Source organism: Rhinopithecus bieti, unplaced genomic scaffold (genome assembly GCF_001698545.2).
Source record: "Rhinopithecus bieti isolate Rb0 unplaced genomic scaffold, ASM169854v2 scaffold_48197, whole genome shotgun sequence".
Classification (NCBI taxonomy): domain Eukaryota; kingdom Metazoa; phylum Chordata; class Mammalia; order Primates; family Cercopithecidae; genus Rhinopithecus; species Rhinopithecus bieti.
In genome coordinates, this window is record NW_016819410.1 from 836,565 (window position 1) to 855,591 (window position 19,027).

Below are 19,027 nucleotides of genomic sequence, written 5' to 3' on the forward strand. Positions count from 1 at the left end.
AAAAAAAAAAAAAAAAAAAAAAAAAAAAGGTGAAACCAAATTGTATGCAGACATGTGATCATTGTTATATTTAGCTATATTATTTAATGTCTTCATCTTGAAATATGTTGTATTTTGTTAACATGGCTTCTTATGCTTAAAATAAAACTATCACTTATAAAGATCACTTCTCCAAGAATAAGTGTGATTTGAGTTTGAGGAATGTAATCTCAAATCGAAAATTCTGTTTTTGTAGAACTGTGTATCTAAGTAGACATCTGAAAATATGCTAAGTGGAAGTAAAAAGCATGGGTAGTTAAAGAATGAACCTAATAACAAGACTGAATTTTCTCTAGAGAAATATCCACTGAGGGAAACCAGTGCCTCCTCTCCCCTCTGTTCTTTTTTGGTAAAGTTTAAAAGAGAAAAGAAAGCTATTGCTTAGAAGAAATGAAAAGCAAAACAACATTTGAAAGACCAAATAGTCAAGCTGACAACAAGCAAGGTGGTAATTCCTCCATGAGCTCCAGTCTCAGACTTCACAGTGTCCAGCAAGACAGGAACCCCCAGACTCTTAACCCATGTAGTCTAAAAGCCACTTGAATATGAGAAAAGAGAAAAGTGCAGCAGAAGGCGAGAGGAGGTTCCATGCCAAGAGTGGTAGAATGGTAAAGAACACATTTGCCGAGTCCACATGCAACAAAGAAAGGCAATGGGCACTCTCTTCTCTTGGCCTTTTGCTGGGAAATCCCCCATCCTGAGCTACTAAGCACTATGGCTCAGCAACACTGTGGGTGCTGGGACATTTCCTCACCAGTCTGAAAACCTATCATTTATAAAACCAGGAGGATGCATTTCAAGCTCTAAACAACTGCATTGGAAACAAGTATTTGGGAATAGTACCCAAATAGTACCCAAATGTTCAAAAGTGGAGACACAATTATTTTGAGAGGCTGCTAGTGGTGTCTAAAACACTGCCAAATCTGTTTAATAAACACTCGCTGATAAATCTCTGTGCTATATAGAAGGGGTACACAAAGGCAAAGATAATAAGGCCCAGTTCAGGACCCCAAGTTACAAGTAAGTAGCACAATACAGAGAGACACAGGGATAAGAGGAGTATCAACAGGTTGTGATTACAGTACAGAAAAGAGCAGAATAGTTTGGCCCTGGAGGGCCCCATCCATGCTTGTTCTCCACATCCCTTGTGATAAAACCCAAGCCCCTGGCATTGTGACAATCTCCCTGTCACAGTGCCCAGCCTTTCCAGTGTCATCTCATCATCCTCACTGCCCTCCTGAGTCCTCCATGCCTCTGCCACCCTGTCTGTTTTAGAGGCTAACCAACCAATATAGAAGAGTGAATAGACTAGTGGCACAGGGACCCACTGATGTGTGCTCCTTCAGCCACACTCACCAGTGTAGGTGAAGACATGGCATGGGGAGAGAGCTGGGTTATACAGGGTTGGGGTTTTGCTAGTGAGTATATCTAATAAAGCACTTTTTTTTTTTTAAAAAGAAATAATTTCAACTTTTATTTTAGACGCAGGGAGCACATCTGCAGGTTTGTTACATAAGTATATTGTGTGTGAGATTTGAGGTCTGAATGATCCTGTCACCCAGGTAGTGATCGTAGTACCCACTAGGTAGGTTTTCAACCTTTACTCCCCTTTCTTCGTCTCCCTTCCAGTCACCCCCAGTGTATATTGTTGACATCTTTGGATCCATGAGTACCCAGTGTTCAGCTCCCACTTCTAAGTGCAAACATGTGGTATTTGGTTGTCTGTTACTGTGTTAATTCCTTTAGGATTATGGACTCCAGCTACATTCATGTTGCCATAAAAGACATAATTTAGTTATTTTTTATGGCTGCCTAATACTCCATGATGTATATGTACCACATTTTCTTTATCCAGTTCACTCAAGTTGATGAGCACCTAGGCTGATTCCACGTTTTTGCTATTGTGAATAGTGCCTCAATGAGCATACAAGTGTATGTGTCTTTTGGTAGAACCATTCATTTTTCTGAAAGCACTTGTTTTTAAGCTGGAAACTGTGGTGTGCTTGTAAAGAGTGGGTGAATCCTGGCACCTGATAGCTGGGTCCTCCAACTTGTTCCAACCTCCTGTTCCACTGTGTCCTCAGCTGGTCACATCCTTCTCAATCCACTCCTTCCTTTATTTAGAGTCCAATGAGGAAATAACTATAAACACCAATGTAAAGTACATGCTCTAAAACAGGACTTTCAACCTTGCCCTTGCTGACATTTGGGGCTGGAGAATTCTTTGTTTTGAAGGGCTAGCATTTCCTGCCCTGAGCTGTAATAAACAAAAATGTCTCCAGACTTCAACAAATGTCCCCTTAGGAGCAAAATATTCCCAAGTTGAAAATCACTGGTCTAAAATGAATGATGACTTATTAAAACACAGTAATTTGAGCATAGTGGCTCACACCTATAATGCCAGCTCCTGAGGAGACTGAAGTGGCAGGATTGCTTGACCCCAGGATTTGGAGGCTGCAGTGAGCTATGTTGTAACACTACACTCCAGCCTGGGCGACAGAGCTACAGTATCTCTTAAACACAAACACACACTCACATACTCTCATATTTATATCTTAACTTTCATATCATGCAGAAAAACAGCAGTGTGGATGGGGACCACTGGAAAAGGCATAGATGAGGGAATGGGTGTATGTAAAAAGCATCTGTTGTATTCTCGGCCCTGCATGAGGTCAGTTATCTTATTCAATACGCACAAAACACCCTGTGCTTTTCTCTGCATCACAGCAGCTCTAAACCTTGAGAAGCAATGATTTAGTGCATGCTGACAATGTTATTAAAAGCAGAACTCTTCACTAAAATAAAAAGTATTGCTAGATACGCCTTTCCTTCACTTTCAGTAGACTGAACACCTGACTCCTTGAGAATGATCAGCACATTTTCTTCCTTCCTTCCTTCCTTCCTTCCTTCCTTCCTTCCTTCCTTCCTTCCTTCCTTCCTTTCTTTCTCTCTTTCTCTCTCTCTCTCTCTCTTTCTTTCTTTCTTTTATTATTATACTTTAAGTTCTAGGGTACATGTGCACAAAGTGCAGGTTTGTTACATATGTATACAACATATGTATACAACATGTGCCATGTTGGTGTGCTGCACCCATTAACTCATCATTTACATCAGGTATATCTCCTAATGTTATCCCTCCCCCATTCCCCCACCCCACGACAGGCCCTGGTGTGTGATGTTCCCCATCCTGTGTCCAAGTGTACTCATTGTTCAATTCCCACCTATGAATGAAAACATGTGGTGTTTGGTTTCCTGTCCTCGTGACAGTTTGCTCAGAATGATGGTTTCCAGCTTCATCCACGTACCTACAAAGGACATGAAGTCATCCTTTTTTATGGCTGCATAGTATTCCATGGTGTATATGTGCCACATTTTCTTAATCCAGTCTATCATTGATGGACATCTGGGTTGGTTCCAAGTCTTTGCTATTGTGAATAGTGCCACAATAAACATACGTGTGCATGTGTCTTTATAGCAGCATGATTTATAATCCTTTGGGTATATACCCAGTAGTGGGATGGCTGGGTCAAATGGTATTTCTAGTTCTAGACCCCGAGGAATCGTCACGCACTCTTCCACAATGGCTGAACTAGTTTACAGTCCCACCAACAATGTAAAAGTGTTCCTGTTTCTTCATATCCTCTCCAGGACCTGTTGTTTCCTGACTTTTTAATGACTGCCATTCTAACTGGTGTGAGATGGTATCTCATTGTGGTTTTGATTTGCATTTCTCTGATGGCCAGTGATGATGAGCATTTTTTCATGCATCTGTTGGCTGCATAAATGTCTTCTTTTGAGAAGTGCCTGTTCATATCCTTTGCCCACGTTTTGATGGGGTTGTTTGATTTTTTCCTTGTAAATTTATTAAAGTTCTATGTAGTTTCTGGATATTAGCCCTTTGTCAGATGGGTAGATTGCAAAAATTTTCTCCCATTCTGTAGATTGCCTGTTCACTCTGATGGTAGTGTTTTTTTTTTTTTGCAGTGCAGAAGCTCTTTAGTTTAATTAGATCCCATTTGTCAATTTCGGCTTTTGTTGCCATTGCTTTTGGTGTTTTAGACATGATGTCCTTGCCCATGCCTATGTTCTGAATGGTATTGCCTAGGTTTTCTTCTAGGGTTTTTATGGTTTTAGGTCTAACATTTAAGTCTCTAATCCATCTTGAATTAATTTTTGTATAAGGTGTAAGGAAGGGATCCAGTTTCAGCTTACTTCATATGACTAGCCAGTTTTCCCAGCACTATTTATTAAATAGGGAATCCTTTCCCTGTTTCTTGTTTTTGTCAGGTTTGTCAAAGATCAGATGGCTGTAGATGTGTGGTATTAATTCTGAGGGCTCTGTTCTGTTCCATTGGTCTATATCTCTGTTTTGATACCAGTACCACGCTGTTTTGGTGTAGCCTTGTAGCATAGTTTGAAGTCAGGCTGCATGATGCCTCCAGCTTTGTTTTTTCAGCTTAGGATTGTTTTGGCAATGCGGGGTCTTTTTTGGTTTCATATGAACTTTAAAGTAGTTTTTTCCAATTCTGTGAAAAAAGTCATTTGTAGCTTGACAGGGATGGCACTGAATCTATAAATAACCTTGGGCAGTATGGCCATTTTCACGATATTGATTCTTCCTATCCATGAGCATGGTATGTTCTTCCATTTGTTGTGTCCTCTTTTATTTCACTGAGCAGTGGTTTGTAGTTCTCCTTGAAGAGGTCCTTCACATCCCTTGTAAGTTGGATTCCTAAGTATTTTATTCTCTTTGAAGCAATTGTGAATGGGAGTTCACTCATGATTTGGCTCTCTGTTTGTCTGTTATTGGTGTATAGGAATGCCTGTGATTTTGCACATTGATTTTGTATCCTGAGACTTTGCTGAAGTTGCTTATCAGCTTAAGGGGATTTGGGGCTGAGATGATGGGGTTTTCTAAATATACAGTCATGTCATCTGCAAACAGGGACAATTTGACTTTCTCTTTTCCTAACTGAATACCCTTTATTTCTTTCTCCTGCCTGATTGTCCTGGCCAGCACTTCCAACACTATGTTGAATAGGATTGGCAGCACAACACATTTTCATGACAATCAACTTCATTCTGTGACATCTTAGGACATTTCCACTGCCAACTTGTCCTGTGGTTGTTTTCATCATGATTGGCCCACATGGGGTCCTAGGCATAACCATGATATATCTCTTTTCCTCAAACCACAGAGAATTAGCCATATTTAGCCTGCAGATTTGTAAAATGGAACTGGTTACAGCTCTGCTAGTGTCCTAAGTGAGGATGACAATGCTGTGGAGTGCAGAGCAGTGTTGGGTGGTTACATCCTAACTTACACTACCAACCTCTCTGAGAGCATCAAATGAGACAAGGGACAGGATTCTCAGACGGAATTTGACGTTGGTCCTTTCCCCTCCTGATCCCCAAAGGGCCTGGTGGGCTCAACAATCTCTAGTAAATTCAGCACATTCAGGTCCAAAAGCATCCTTGAACAGGGATCTTCCTTAGCCTTGTCTACTCAAAAGACCGGGAGTGGCTTTTTAAAAACATGTGTGGACATGCAGTTCTTCCTAGTTGGCTTTTTCTGATTCTGTCCAAACACAATCACATCTCCCATGCTAGTATCTATCCAAATACTTTCTTTAAGGAGAATGTCCATGTGTCAGCCACTATTCTAGGTGGGGGTTTCTATATTGACCAAGACAAAATTCCCTGTCCTCATGGATCTTTCTAGTGGAGGTGGGAAACAAACCCACCATCTAGCAGAACAGCTGTGATAATCACTGAAGAAAACCACAGAGGCGCTATGGGGTTAGCAACTGCCTGGGGAGTGGGCACTGCTTTGAGTTGGGGAGTCAGGAAAGGCATCACTGAGAAAATGTTGGTTGAGCACAGACCTGAAGGTTGGGGTGAGGCAGGTCAGAGAGGGCTGGTTCCACTGGCCCCTCCATGTGCCACCTTGGGCACCCCTCAGAGAGCTACAGCACGCCTGGTGCTTCCATGCCCACTGCAGGGGAGCACCGGCCAGGTGTGGGCACACGTGCAGACATGTGATCCAGGAAAGGTAGCAAGATTATTAGCTGAGAATGAGGATGGAGAGGGAGGTATTTGAGGTTTGAGAAGAGGGCACAAGAAGATGATCCAGAAAAGGGGAAGAGTAAACAGAATAGCGGCACAGGGACCCACTGAGATGAAAGTGGAACCTGTGAGCACAGTGATGTGTGCTCCTTCAGCCGCACTCACCAGTGTAGGTGAAGATGTGGCATGGGGAGAAAGCTGTGTTACGCAGGGTCAGGGTTTTGCCAGTGAGGATCACGACGAAAGAGGGAGCAGCAAAGAACCTGAGGGTGGATGCAAAAGAATAATTATAATACGAGATCATGGAATCTAAGCTAGATAACTAGGAAAGGAGAACTGGAGGGGTGACAGACAATGAAAATTAGTAGGATCACTGGATGGTGAGTACTGGTGGGCCACGAATGGTTGGAGTTAAGGTATAGAGGATAGGAGACAGAAGGTGGTGATCAGAGGATGGAATGGTTGGGGAGAGAGTGGATTAGACACTTGCTACTTAAAGTATGGCCCCAGGACCAGCAGCTTCTGCAATATCTGGGGACTTGTTAAAAATGGCAGAATCTCAGATCCTACCTCAGATCTACTGAGTCAGACTCTGCATTCTAATAAGATCCCCAGGTGATTCACACTAAATTCGGGGAAAAACAGCCTTAAACCACTGTCACATCTGCACCATGCTGGCTCAATTTGCAGGCAACCAGAAGCCACAGACACCCTATAAAAAAGGGCTAGTGAATAGCATTCTGAGGTTAGGAAATTCCCTGGGGCTCTGTTTCCCCTTCAAACAGCTCCACTTTAAATTGCTCATTTTGGTTTCTCGGGTTTCCATCCAGCTGCCTGATGCTCTTGTTCTGCCAGGCCTTGCAGTCTTATGATATGGTTTTCAGGCTTAAAATTCAATTTCTCAAAGAACGCTGCTCCTCCAAATGTTGGTTAGCTTTCCCTCCCTGTCTGTAGGCAAAAGAGCACCTCCTCACTTCCTGCAACCAGGTACCCATCTCCACTCTAGTTTGCCTGTGAGAAGGCAACCAGATACTTAGTGTCCTCAATTCAGCCTGTGTAATTCCATGTGCCCATATAGATCTATTCCAAGACACTAATGCAAAATGCATAGTATTGCCATTTGTGGCTTTTTAGAAGTTTAGCTTCCTGCTATAATAATTATTCAGGGTTTTGTATCTTCTAGTATGAGTAGACTGACTTGCCTCTTTATAATTTGATAAAAAAGAGAAAACAGTTGTATATAGCATTAGAGTGAAAGAAGAGGTTGAGTCTAGCTAATGGAGGCTTTGCCTCCTTACAATCTTTACTCCTAATAAAAAGAGCGTGACATTTTCATGAACCCAGACGCAACCTCCTGTATAAACACTTGTATGTAAAATAATTTAGAATCTTTAGCTTCTTTCAAGACAAATGATTTCAGATGCTGTCATGTATGAGTTTTACTACAATTACTAATAATCATCAAGTACTATTTGCAGACACCATGCTATACATCCTCATCTTATTTAATGCTCACAAGAATTCTATGGGATTCATACTATTGTTATGCTGGTCCTACAGATGGGGAAACTGAGGCCTAGAAATGTGAAATGACACAGCCAGTGAGTGGTGGGCCAAGTTTCAAACCCAAGTGCACCTGATTCCACAGTGGCTCCTCACGTATATACACAGGATAACACACAGCTAAAGCCCAAGAGTGTGGCACACACAGCTTCCTCCGCATTCCCGCATCTCTGAGCATACACATAGTCATTACTAAATATTATAAGTGCCTACTTGAGTTAAGAAGGTGTAAACAAGGGTCTCTAATCTTACTATTGGTAAGTATTTGATACAGAGACCCTTGCTTAGATGTGACCATTTTCTAGATCTGTGATAATTCTTGTAGCTCTTGCTAAGCTACAACAATCAATGAAATGAGCCATCTTGGCATCACTCTGCTAACCTGTGGTACAGTTATAACAAACTGGCTCATTACCATGGGTACCTGAACACAATCTCTGTTGGTTGGTGACCTGGCCTCCAGGAACAGAACCTGTCTTGCTGTCAGGAGAAAATGCCAGCAATGACCTCTTATCTGATCCTTTCCCACACCAAGGCAGATCAAGTCCTCAGGTCAGTTCAGCAAATGCAAATGCGTACAGAAGAAACAGAACCAAATCCAAAGCTTCCCATGTGAATTATCACAAGGCTTTGGACACACCAGTTTCCTTCTCAGCATCACCTAACAGCCCATGATTCAGAGAGAACAATGTCCAGTTCTGCCTCCTTTGCTTCCCAAGGATGGTGTGAGGGTGACTAGATGGGCCTGCGGTTCTTGGGTAGGAGGAGCTGAGGTTAATTTAATAAGCCTGTATACACACACAGTGCTGAGAAGCACAAAGTCTGGCCAAGGCATCTGCATATGGTAATCAGGGTTAGGCATTCAGGGCTAATAAAATGTTTCTTTTTAAGTCAGTGAGGCCAAAACAGAGCAAACAACAACATTAAAAGTAGCCTGAGAAACTGATCTTCCCATTTCCAGCCCCCATCTGCAAAATAGAGAGAGAAATCTCTTGCTTTTATGTAAAAATTATAGGGCAACTTCTTTGGTTCCTCAGATTTTGAAAGGAAGACAAGCTGTAAGAAAATAAATATCCTGGCCGGGCGCGGTGGCTCAAGCCTGTAATCCCAGCACTTTGGGAGGCCGAGACGGGCGGATCACGAGGTCAGCAGATCGAGACCTGGCTAACATGGTGAAACCCCGTCTCTACTAAAAAAAAATACCAAAAAAAAAAAAAAAAAAAAAAACTAGGCGCGAGTGGCGGGCGGCCGTATCCCAAGCCTACTCGGGCTGAGGGCAGGAGAAGCTTGGAACCCGGGAGCGAGCTTGCAGTGAGCTGAGATCGGCACTGCACTCCAGCACCGGGCGCAGAGCGAACTCGCTCAAAAAAAAAAAAAAAAAAAAGAAATAAATATCCTAGGGCCCATCGCTAAGTACATACTTTTAAAATTTTATTGTGTTCTATATCTGGGTGAACATTTATTATTCAATATTTATTACTGCCTCAATATTTATTATTATCTCTATATATATTTCTCTGTCTTAGGTTGTCAAGTCTGATAAGGCAAAGACCAAATCTACTTAGTTCTTTTGTAAAGCATGGGAAGCTGTTATGCATAATTAGGCACTTAAAGAGTTTTTGATGAAGATGATTATGAAGAATGAGAATGGTTAACACCATGGTAAGCATGTTTCATGAAACCTTCCTGTCTTTTCTAAAATGTCAGCCGACTTCACGTTCATAGAATCGTACAGTTAATGGAAGCTTGAGTTTAGAAACCGTGCAGAGCTTGCTAAACAGTATGTGATCTGTAGACCAGCAGCATTGGCACCACCCAGGAACTCATTAGAAAGGCAAACCCTGGACCTCACTCCAGACCTACTGAGTCAGAATCTGCACATTTAACAGGATGTACATTAAAGTCTAAGAGGCACCAACTAGAGAACCATCAAGTTCAACTGCTTCACTTTACAGTTGAGAAAGTTTGGGACCCAGACAGGCTAAATGATTTGTAAGCCCTTCCATACCCTGACCTGGGATTTGTTGCTCTCTATTCCAACCTTCTACAGCTTCTTCTCCTTGAGGAGTGCTCTTCCTTGCATTTCTCTTCTGTGGGCCTATGGGAACAAAGCTGTAAATAAATAACAACCCACAGATTGCAGGGAACACTGCAATAATGGTAATATTTGTTTGCTTCAGTCTTTTTTCTTTTCCTCACTCACATTTGAATACTAATTGTCACCCTCTTAACATATGATAACTTTTATGGAAAAAACATTAATTTCTTCAGGTATAAAGAGATTGGCTGTACTTTTGTCCACAACTAAGTTTTTTGGTTTTTTTTTTAACATTTAGAAATCTGAAAGGAATTTGTTGGATATAAAAGAAAAATGCTGTCTTGAAGAAGATATGCCTTAAAAACAGCAGAGATTAACCAAATCAATAACACAAGATGTGGAGTAATGGTTTGAAAATAATATGAAAATTTTGCTGAAAGCGAAATGTTCAGATTGGTTAGAGACAAGGACAGACTGACCTGTGTTCCATCACTTCCTAAATAAACCCTGGGAGAGACCACCCTATCAAAGAGAGTGAGAAGGTGACAGGCTTACTTAAAAGCCACTCTCCTCTCCCTCAAGGCATGGCCTTCATAAGACAACATCATCCCATCATTTGGGATCAAACCCACGTAAATGAAATGGATCAATAAAAATCCATGTATTACTTCTGACATGGTCATTGTTATAAATGTACTCAGCAAATGTCTTGAGGTACACAAGTAGGAAAGGACATAGAAGGTGTCTGCTAGTTTATCTCCTTCAGTGCCAGAGTTTCTGGGTTTGAAGTACTTAGTTGTATGTGACTTTTCATATACTTATTTATTAAGTGGGCTTAAACTTTTAATCTGTTTAATAAAATCAGCTGCAAAAGTATTAAAACCTACTACTAAAGACATTTTGTAGACAAATATCTAAAAAGAATTGAGGTCAATCCATTTCATTGTAATTTGAAGGTTTTTCTTCATCCCTTAGTTAAGTAGGGATAAGAACTAAGGCCTTCTTCACCAGGGCAAAATACCTTCCTAACATATTATAAGTCATAAACAGATATACTTTGGAAATGAGAAGATTTGGGTTTAGCACACAGACTGAATCTGAAAAACCATCTAAGGTTGGAAACAGGTTCTCCAAAGAGACATGCCTAGGTTTCTTTGGAAAACAGATACGTTTTCTTTGGAGAAAACACACATTGACAAGGATCTCAAACGCAGTCAATCCTTTATCCTTGCTTATTATTCCTTTATCCTTTCTTATTTTCTCGAAATTTCTTCTTAGGCTCCTGACTCCATACACTAAGGGACAGGCTATTTAGATGACATTGTAGGTACAGAATAAAAAGAGCAATTGACCAAAAAAAAAAAAAATTGTCCAGTGCAGAGATGCTCCTACTTACTGGCTATTTACACTATGAGGGAAACACTATTATTATTCCCATTTCACACACGAGGAAACTGAAGCATTCAAAGATCACTTATTTGCTCAAGGTTACACAGTAGTATGGCAGAGTGAGGCAGAAACTAAAAACCCACGGTCTGGTTCCAGAGTACAGGTGCTTTATTCAATATTTATTTCATGTTTCACCCCTTCACCCACTTCCTTATCTTCCATTTTGCCTGCAAATGCTAGAGTTCCACCTACAGTGGAATTATAAGCTAAGAAGTCACTGATCTCCTGGTCTGGTGAAATCCTAGCCAGGACTCAACCTTCGCAGGCCTCCCCTTCCAGTAATGATAACATAGATTAGCAACCAGAAGTCGGACAGGAAGAGTCTACAGATTCCATCCCAAGCAGCCTCTCCATACCTTGATTCCCCCTTCTTGCTTCCTATCAGTTCAAACACTAATTTCTGCATTAATATGGGAGCCAACAAGTAGCCACTTCTTCAGGAATCACATGCCCAGCCTGGTAGGTCATCCCAACACCACTCATGCAAACAAGGCAGCCTCCAGTCATCTACTCCTCGATTGGAAAGAAGAAACCAAAAACACTTCTGACTGTAATATAATTTGCAGGACTATTATCCTCAAACAATATGAATTACTTAGGAGTTCAATGTCAAACATAATAATTTCACTTCTGGGCGTCTACTCTGTAACGAGAATGTGCTAGGCACTACAAAGGCTATCAACAGGAATAGCTTATTAACCCTTCCTTCATGGCAAATTCCCCTTCTGCGAAATTCTTTACTTCCATTTCCTACTTGGTCAGCTATTTCAGACTGAGCATATGAGACTCAGGAGAGACACTCAGAGTTGGGCCCCTTAAGAGAAAGGCCAATGGGGTGGAGGGGCCTTGAACTGTAGAACCAAAAAAACTTCAGTAGAAAGCCAGACAGAGAAGAAATATGTATTATTATTATGCATATCACATGCCATGAAGCAAAATCAATATATTTCATTTAATTATTTATTTATTTATTTATTTATTTATTTATTTATTTATTTATTTATTTTGAGACAGGGTCTCGCTCTGTTGCTCAGGCTGGAGTACAGTGGCACGACCATGGCTCACTGTAGCCTCAACCTCCCAGGTTCAAGTGATTCTCCCACCTCAGCCTCCCAAGTAGCTGGGACTATAGGCACATACCACCATGCCCAGATAATTTTTAAAATTTTCTGTAGAGGTTGAGTTTTGCCATCTTGCCCAGGCTGGTCTCAAACTCCTGGGCTCAAGTGATCTTCCCGTCAAGGCCTCCCAAAGTGCTGGGATTATAGGCATGAGCCACTGCACCTGGCACAAAATCAATTTATAAGCACCTCATTGAATCTCCAGATAAACTACTAGAAAGTCTCTAGAAAGGAATGTTAAAGCAATTGTAGCGATAAACAGAGTGACTGTGCAATACTCATAATTTCTAATTTAAGAAATATTGAAGGAGACATATTCTATTTCCTGTATGCCTATTTTGTTTTAGTGACTAGTCTTCATCAATGGACTAGTGATTTCAGCACCTTCAATTCTATGGGAGTCTTGCAAATCCACTAATAATGGAGATTTTCAGAAATATAACTTTAAGTAGTTTATAATCAGGAAGAATACAACCACCCAAATTGCCAAGATAAAAGGTAAAACGTAAAAGCCATGATTTGGTGTGAGGTGGGCAGAGGCATTTCCTCTACTCTAAGAAAAACAACAGTGTTGCACAATAAAAACCAGCTGATGGTTGGCTGTGGTCTCTGGGTAAGGAGTGGTAAGGACAGAGGCAAACAACCTCAATTAAAGAGGCAGTCCCTAAACATCCTATATCTAACTCCTTTGGGAGAATTCAGAATGTAAACCCAGTGTTGGCAGATTTTCTTATTTTTCCTGAGAAGCTAGAAGCCTGGATTTTTATATATCTCACAATGTTTAAATATATACGGCTAATGTGAATAATCTACTGCCCAGCACTAAGTGGGCAGACAAAATATGCTTGAGGATCAGGTCTGAGGGCCATTTGGAATATGGTTTCTCCCAGGTGTGAGTAGGATGGGATTTTGATAGGAAATGTCTTGACTTTCAGTCCCACAGCTATGACTCTGTGACCTAGGAAAAAATGCTTAAACTTTCTGAGGTGAGTGTCCTACTGCGGAAAGATACTTGGATACTAACAGTCTATGCAGATAGGCCAAAGAGTATAGTCACTAAGAAAGGATGCAGACTTTGGGACCAGACTGTCGAGTCCAAATGTGGCCTCACTACTCATCAGGGCAAATCATTCCACCTCCCTGTGTCTCAGTGTGTTTTTCTTTACAATAATGCTGACCTCACAGGGTGTTTAGGAGTTAACAAATATTATCTATTTTTAACATATATGATTGATAAAACAGAATCCCTTACCTTCCTTCCCAATCCCCAAGCAAATAAAAAAAAGACACAAAACCAGACTTCAGAAGAGGCAACTTTGTACTAACATCTTTCTGAACTTGGATATGCAAAGTTCTTTATATATGATATAGCATTGTGTTTTCAAATTGATGTAGTTACAAGAAATTTTAAAAGTTATTTTAGTTTTAAATTAAATTTTAAAATTTTAGTTATAGATTCACAAGCCATTACTTATAATAAAGAGAGATCTCACGAACCCACTGCTCAGTTTCCCTCACTGGTAACTTCTTGAAACACTTGAAATATAGTACAATATTACAACTAAGGTATACACATTGATAGAGGAAAGATATAGAACACTTCCATCACCAAGTATTACTCATGTTGCCGTTCTGCAGGCCCACCCACTTCCCTCCTGCCCCTACCACATCCTTAACTCCTAGCAATCACGAATCTCATCTCTATCTGTACGATTTTATCATTTAAAGAATGTTATATAAATGGAGTCATGTTACATGTAGCCATTTGGGACTGGCCTTACTCACACAGCATGGCTCTCTAGAGATTCACACTAGCTGTTGCATGTATCAGTAGCTCCTCTGTTTTATTGTATTGGAGTAGTATTCCATGATACGGATGTACTGGTTTGTTTAGTCACTCATCCATTAAAGGACATTTGAGTTATTTTCAGTTTTGACTATTACAAATAAGGTTGCTATAAGCATTAATACACAGGTTTTTGTGAGAATGTATCTTTATTTCTCTGGGATTGAATGCTGAGGAGTGCAACTGCTGTATCTCAAAATCCTTGGCTGGGTGCAGTGGCTCACACCTGTAATCCCAGCACTTTGGGAGGCCGAGGTAGGCAGATCACCTGAGGTCAGGAGTTCAAGACCAGCCTGGCCAACACAGCGGAACCCCATCTCTACTAAAAATACAAAAATCAACCGGGCATGATGGCACATGCCTGTAGTCCCAGCTACTCGGGAGGCTGAGGCACAAGAATTACTTGAACTCAGCAGGCAGAAGTTGCAGTGAGCCGAGACTGTGCCATTGTGCTCCAGCCTGGGCAACAGAGTGAGACTCTGTCTCACAAAGAAAAAAAAAAAAAAATCCTGAAATTACTTACCTCTGCAAAATCCCTTTTACCACATTAAAATATAAAAATAAAAAAAGAACCTGGTTCACTGGTTCTGGCGATCAAGACGTGAACATCATTGGTGGGGGAGCCATTATTCGGCCTACTGCGCTCATCTCCTTTTATCTGTAGGTTTCAGTCTTTTGTTAAATGTGGTAAGTCTTCAGCTATGATTTCTCAAGTACTTTTCCAGCCCCTCCCTCTTCCTATGCTTCTTAAGGGAATCTAATGACACAAGAGGTAGGTGTCAAGTGTAGTTCCACAGGTCCTTGAGGCTCTATATTCTATTTTCTCTCTAGTGTTGAGACAGAATAATTTTGATGGTTCTCTCTTTACTGATTCTTTCCCCTGACCCCTGCATTCTGTTGTCCAGCCCATGCACTGAGATTTTTATTTTGGTTACTGTATTTTTCCGTTCTAAGATGCTCACTAGGTTCTTCATTATATTTCATATTTAGTTCCTGAAGTTTCTATTTTTTTCATTTGCATCCAGCATGTTCAGAATTCCTCAATGATGCATTTTTATGATGGCTGTTTTAAAATCCTTAGTAGACAAGTCTAACATCCCTGTCATTTTGGTGCTGGCCTCTGTTGACTGCCTTTTTTTTCTCTTCATTCATTGTGAGATCTTTCTGGTTTTTGGTATAACAAGTGATTTTTTTCATTGAAACATTTTGGCTATTATGTTATGAGACTCTGGATCGTACTTAAACTTTCTATTTTAGCTGCTTTCCTCTGTTACCACTCCAACAAGGGAATGGGGAGACTGTGTTATTATTGCTGGTTATCCTGATGACTAGGGTAGAATCAGGTTCCCTACTATACCTCCCCTGATACCTGAGGCTGATGCATTCTTACTGCTAGGTAGGGGTGGGAGTTCTGGCTCTCCATCGGGCCTCCAACAATACTTCCTGGCTGGGAGAAGCAGTGTTTCTGGTTCCCACATGATGTCCACTGACACCACCACAGTCGGAGAGGAAAAGGGCTCCTTATTACCGTCAAGAATTGGGGAGAGAAGAAACCCAGGTTCCGCATGTGGTTTCTACTTACATGGGGTTGGGGTGGAGGCTTTTGTTACTACGCAGCAGAAATGAAAGCCTTGGCTCCCGACTCAGTTTTCTGTGACACTACCCAGTGGTGAGGGCTGGGGTGACTCAGGACACCTTAGCCCTCAATTTAGAGCTGGCAAGGGTGGAAGTCTAGGCTTCCCTATCAGCTTTTGCTGGTAGGGTGAGGCCACATTTTTTTTTCTGTGGGGTTTGGCTAGAGTACAACAGTTATTATCTAAAACTTTTCCATTTTGCTAGGCTCTACCTGTCCTGGTCCTCTGGTTTCAGAAAACAGATTTTTCATCTTTTACTTATTTGCTTTTGTATGTGCCTGTTGGTGTTTTCTGCTTGCTGCCTTCTTCATCAGGAATATATGTGATCTTAGTCGGGTGTGGTGGCTCACACTTACAATCCCAGCACTTTGGGAGGCCGAGGCAGGTAGATCACTTGAGGTCAGCAGTTCAGGACCAGCCCGGCCAACATGGTGAAACCCCATCTCTACCAAAAATACAAAAATTAGCCGGGCATGGTGGGGCATGCCTGTAATCCCAGCTACTTGGGAGGCTGAGGCAGGAGAATCACTTGAACCTGGGAGGAGGAGGTTGTAGTGAGCCAAGATGGCACGACTGCACTCCAGCCTGGGCAACAAAGCAAGACTCCATCTCAAAAAAAAAAAAAAAAAAAAAAAAAAAAAAAAAAAAATATATGAGCTCTGGGAAATACGATGCAAAAAGAAGAAAAGCCAGGGTAACTCACTATTGTGTACTGCCTGGGTTTTGAGGTCTATAGATATTCTGCCATCTTTCCTCTACCTTCCAGAATCTTCTTACGTTTGTTTTATGTACAATGTCTAGGAATTTTAGTTGTACTTAGAGGGAAGAACAGGGAAAAGTATGTCTACTCCATCTTCCTGGAAATAGAACAAATTCTTCCTTTCATTTTGAGGTTAAAATTGGAAAGCTCGTTAAGTAAGGACATTGGATTTGCTATACTGAAAAGGCTACATCCAATAGTAGCAAAAGTTTACATAAAATCAATTTAAAATACTTTCAAAATACGTTAAGAAAAACTTCAAAATCATATATTGAACCCTTCAGAAAATCAATTTTAAAATAATATATTTAAAAGTTCTCAAAAAGTACCCAAATGATGTTAACTTTTTGTTTCAAGATATTTCAAGAAAATGAAAGGAAGGGACTTTTTCTATGTGGGTGCCATTTTGCAGTTATTACCCTTAATACGAGAGGTTTTTAGTTTTCTTCCTACTTTGGTAATTATTTGAAGGCTTCTTTCTTTCCTAAGCTGTCTATAAGAAGTGGCTACATAGGTCTTATGTAAGTTATATTTATATTATCTCAAAATGTTCTCCCCAATGGCTTTTATGGGATTTAAGAGAACTGGTTGTACATTATGAGTGTCAGTCACTATATTAGAGCAGACAAGTTCCAAAAATTACATCTATTTTCCTTTAACCAACCCTTTATTATAAGTAAAATGTACACAGTGGCAAAAACAGTGAAAAGTAAATGGAAATCTATGTGAAATACATTAAGATGAAGTCCATTTTCTTTTTTCACAGTTCAACATGAAAGGTTACTGTTAAGAAATTTGACAGAAAGTATCAGAGTCAAATAAGATACAATAAATGGCAAGAAATGTATAAATAAAAATACCCTTCAAATTGATGAAGGCACTTTAAAACAATCTAGGAGTAGCTCTGAATTAAAATGGTTGTTGGGCCTTTACTTGGAATAGTTCTTAGAAAAATCAGGGCTCTGATTTTATGCTCCACGCACCAATTAGAAGCAAATGGTGATTCCTCGGGCTAGACTCTAAATTCATCACGTTATTGCTTCATATAGCCATTTTCTCTTCCTTCGCTGAACAGAAGGAAACTGCATGGTACAGTACTCAGTGAAATGTAAAATAAGGATTAACAAGCAATTCTGGAGATTTAGCAAAATGAAGCTTCATCAACCAGCTTGACTCACAGCCAACCCAGCAAAAAGCACCCTAGAAAGAAAACTAAACAGTGAAGTGACAAGTAGCACAAAAAATTAAATAACTCAGGCATTAAAATCATGAAAAGGTGCATTGTGTTCTGTGATCAACCAAGCCCATTACTAGAATAACAAGAGTCCGTCCTGTACTCAATATGCAAGTCCAAAACAGCCCACTGGCCTACTGTGAAATCTGCTTTGGAAAGAAAATAGTACATTACCCTACCTATCTCCACAGAAGTAAATTTACCAACAGAGAAGAATAGAAGAATATATAGGACTTTGTGAGGATTTATTTTCCCTTTATGTAAAAAGGACACATGACACATCCTTACAGGGCTGAGGTATAGCAAAGGCTATGCCATCTCCAGGTGTCTGAGACCTGGAAATAATGTTGAATAAATTTGAGTTTTGTTTGGTCAGAGTAAGTCTTTCATATGCAAAACTGAATTGCTAATACAGTCAGGTAAACTTAAGTACACAGTCAATATCTGAAGTCTTTGAATGCTTAACATTATAGCACGCATTTTGGTCAATTATTTTCTTTTGCTTTAGGATCTTTTTCATATACAATTCTAATTCTTCTAGCAAGTAGTTACACTTTTAATCTGGCTTGTTTTTCCAGTTTATTTCATAATAAAATTTTGCCTTATTTAATAATGAATATTTACTCTAAATCAGAATTTATTACTGCGAGTACTGTAAAAAGAAGTCATCTAGTTCATTTTTTCATCTTCAGACAGGAATACATTAAAGTAGTTCAGGGCAAACATGAGTAGTTCTTACTCTCACTGTTAGGGAAGAAGGCAAGAAATGTGTGTGTGTGTGTATATAAAAGGATGCAATAACAGGACATAAAAGAAAAAATATTTGAAGCATATAGAAGTGGAATAGTTTCTGGAATATATAAAAATACCCACATATTGATAAGAAAAACACAAACAGCCCAAACAAAAAATAGGCAAAAGATACAAACAAATGTCTCTCATGAGAGAAAGCACAAATTGTTCATAATTGTAGGAAAAGATGTTCCACCTCATTGGCAGTCAGAGAAATGCAAATTGAGGCACATAATAAGATATTATTTCACATCTACTAGACAAGCAAATTAAAAAATATAATGTTAGGTTATGGTGTGGAGGAGGTGCATTGGGATACTCTCATTTACTGCTCGTGAGAAAGTAAACTGATATAACCACGTTGAAAAAAGTTTCTCATTGCCTTTTAAAACATACATGTCCATGACTGATGATAAGCACTTCTACTCTAAGGTACATGGCCCACAAGCTAAGAATTACTTTTATATTTTTAAAGAGTTGTGGCA

The 19,027-nt window shown here is 40.2% G+C and overlaps 1 protein-coding gene across 3 annotated transcripts in view; it reads right to left on the reverse strand.

Moving 5' to 3' along the window:
* The window catches only part of PAG1 (phosphoprotein membrane anchor with glycosphingolipid microdomains 1), a 141,692-nt gene that overhangs the window by 95,426 nt on the left and 27,239 nt on the right, over positions 1 to 19,027 (reverse strand). The window lies entirely within an intron of this gene.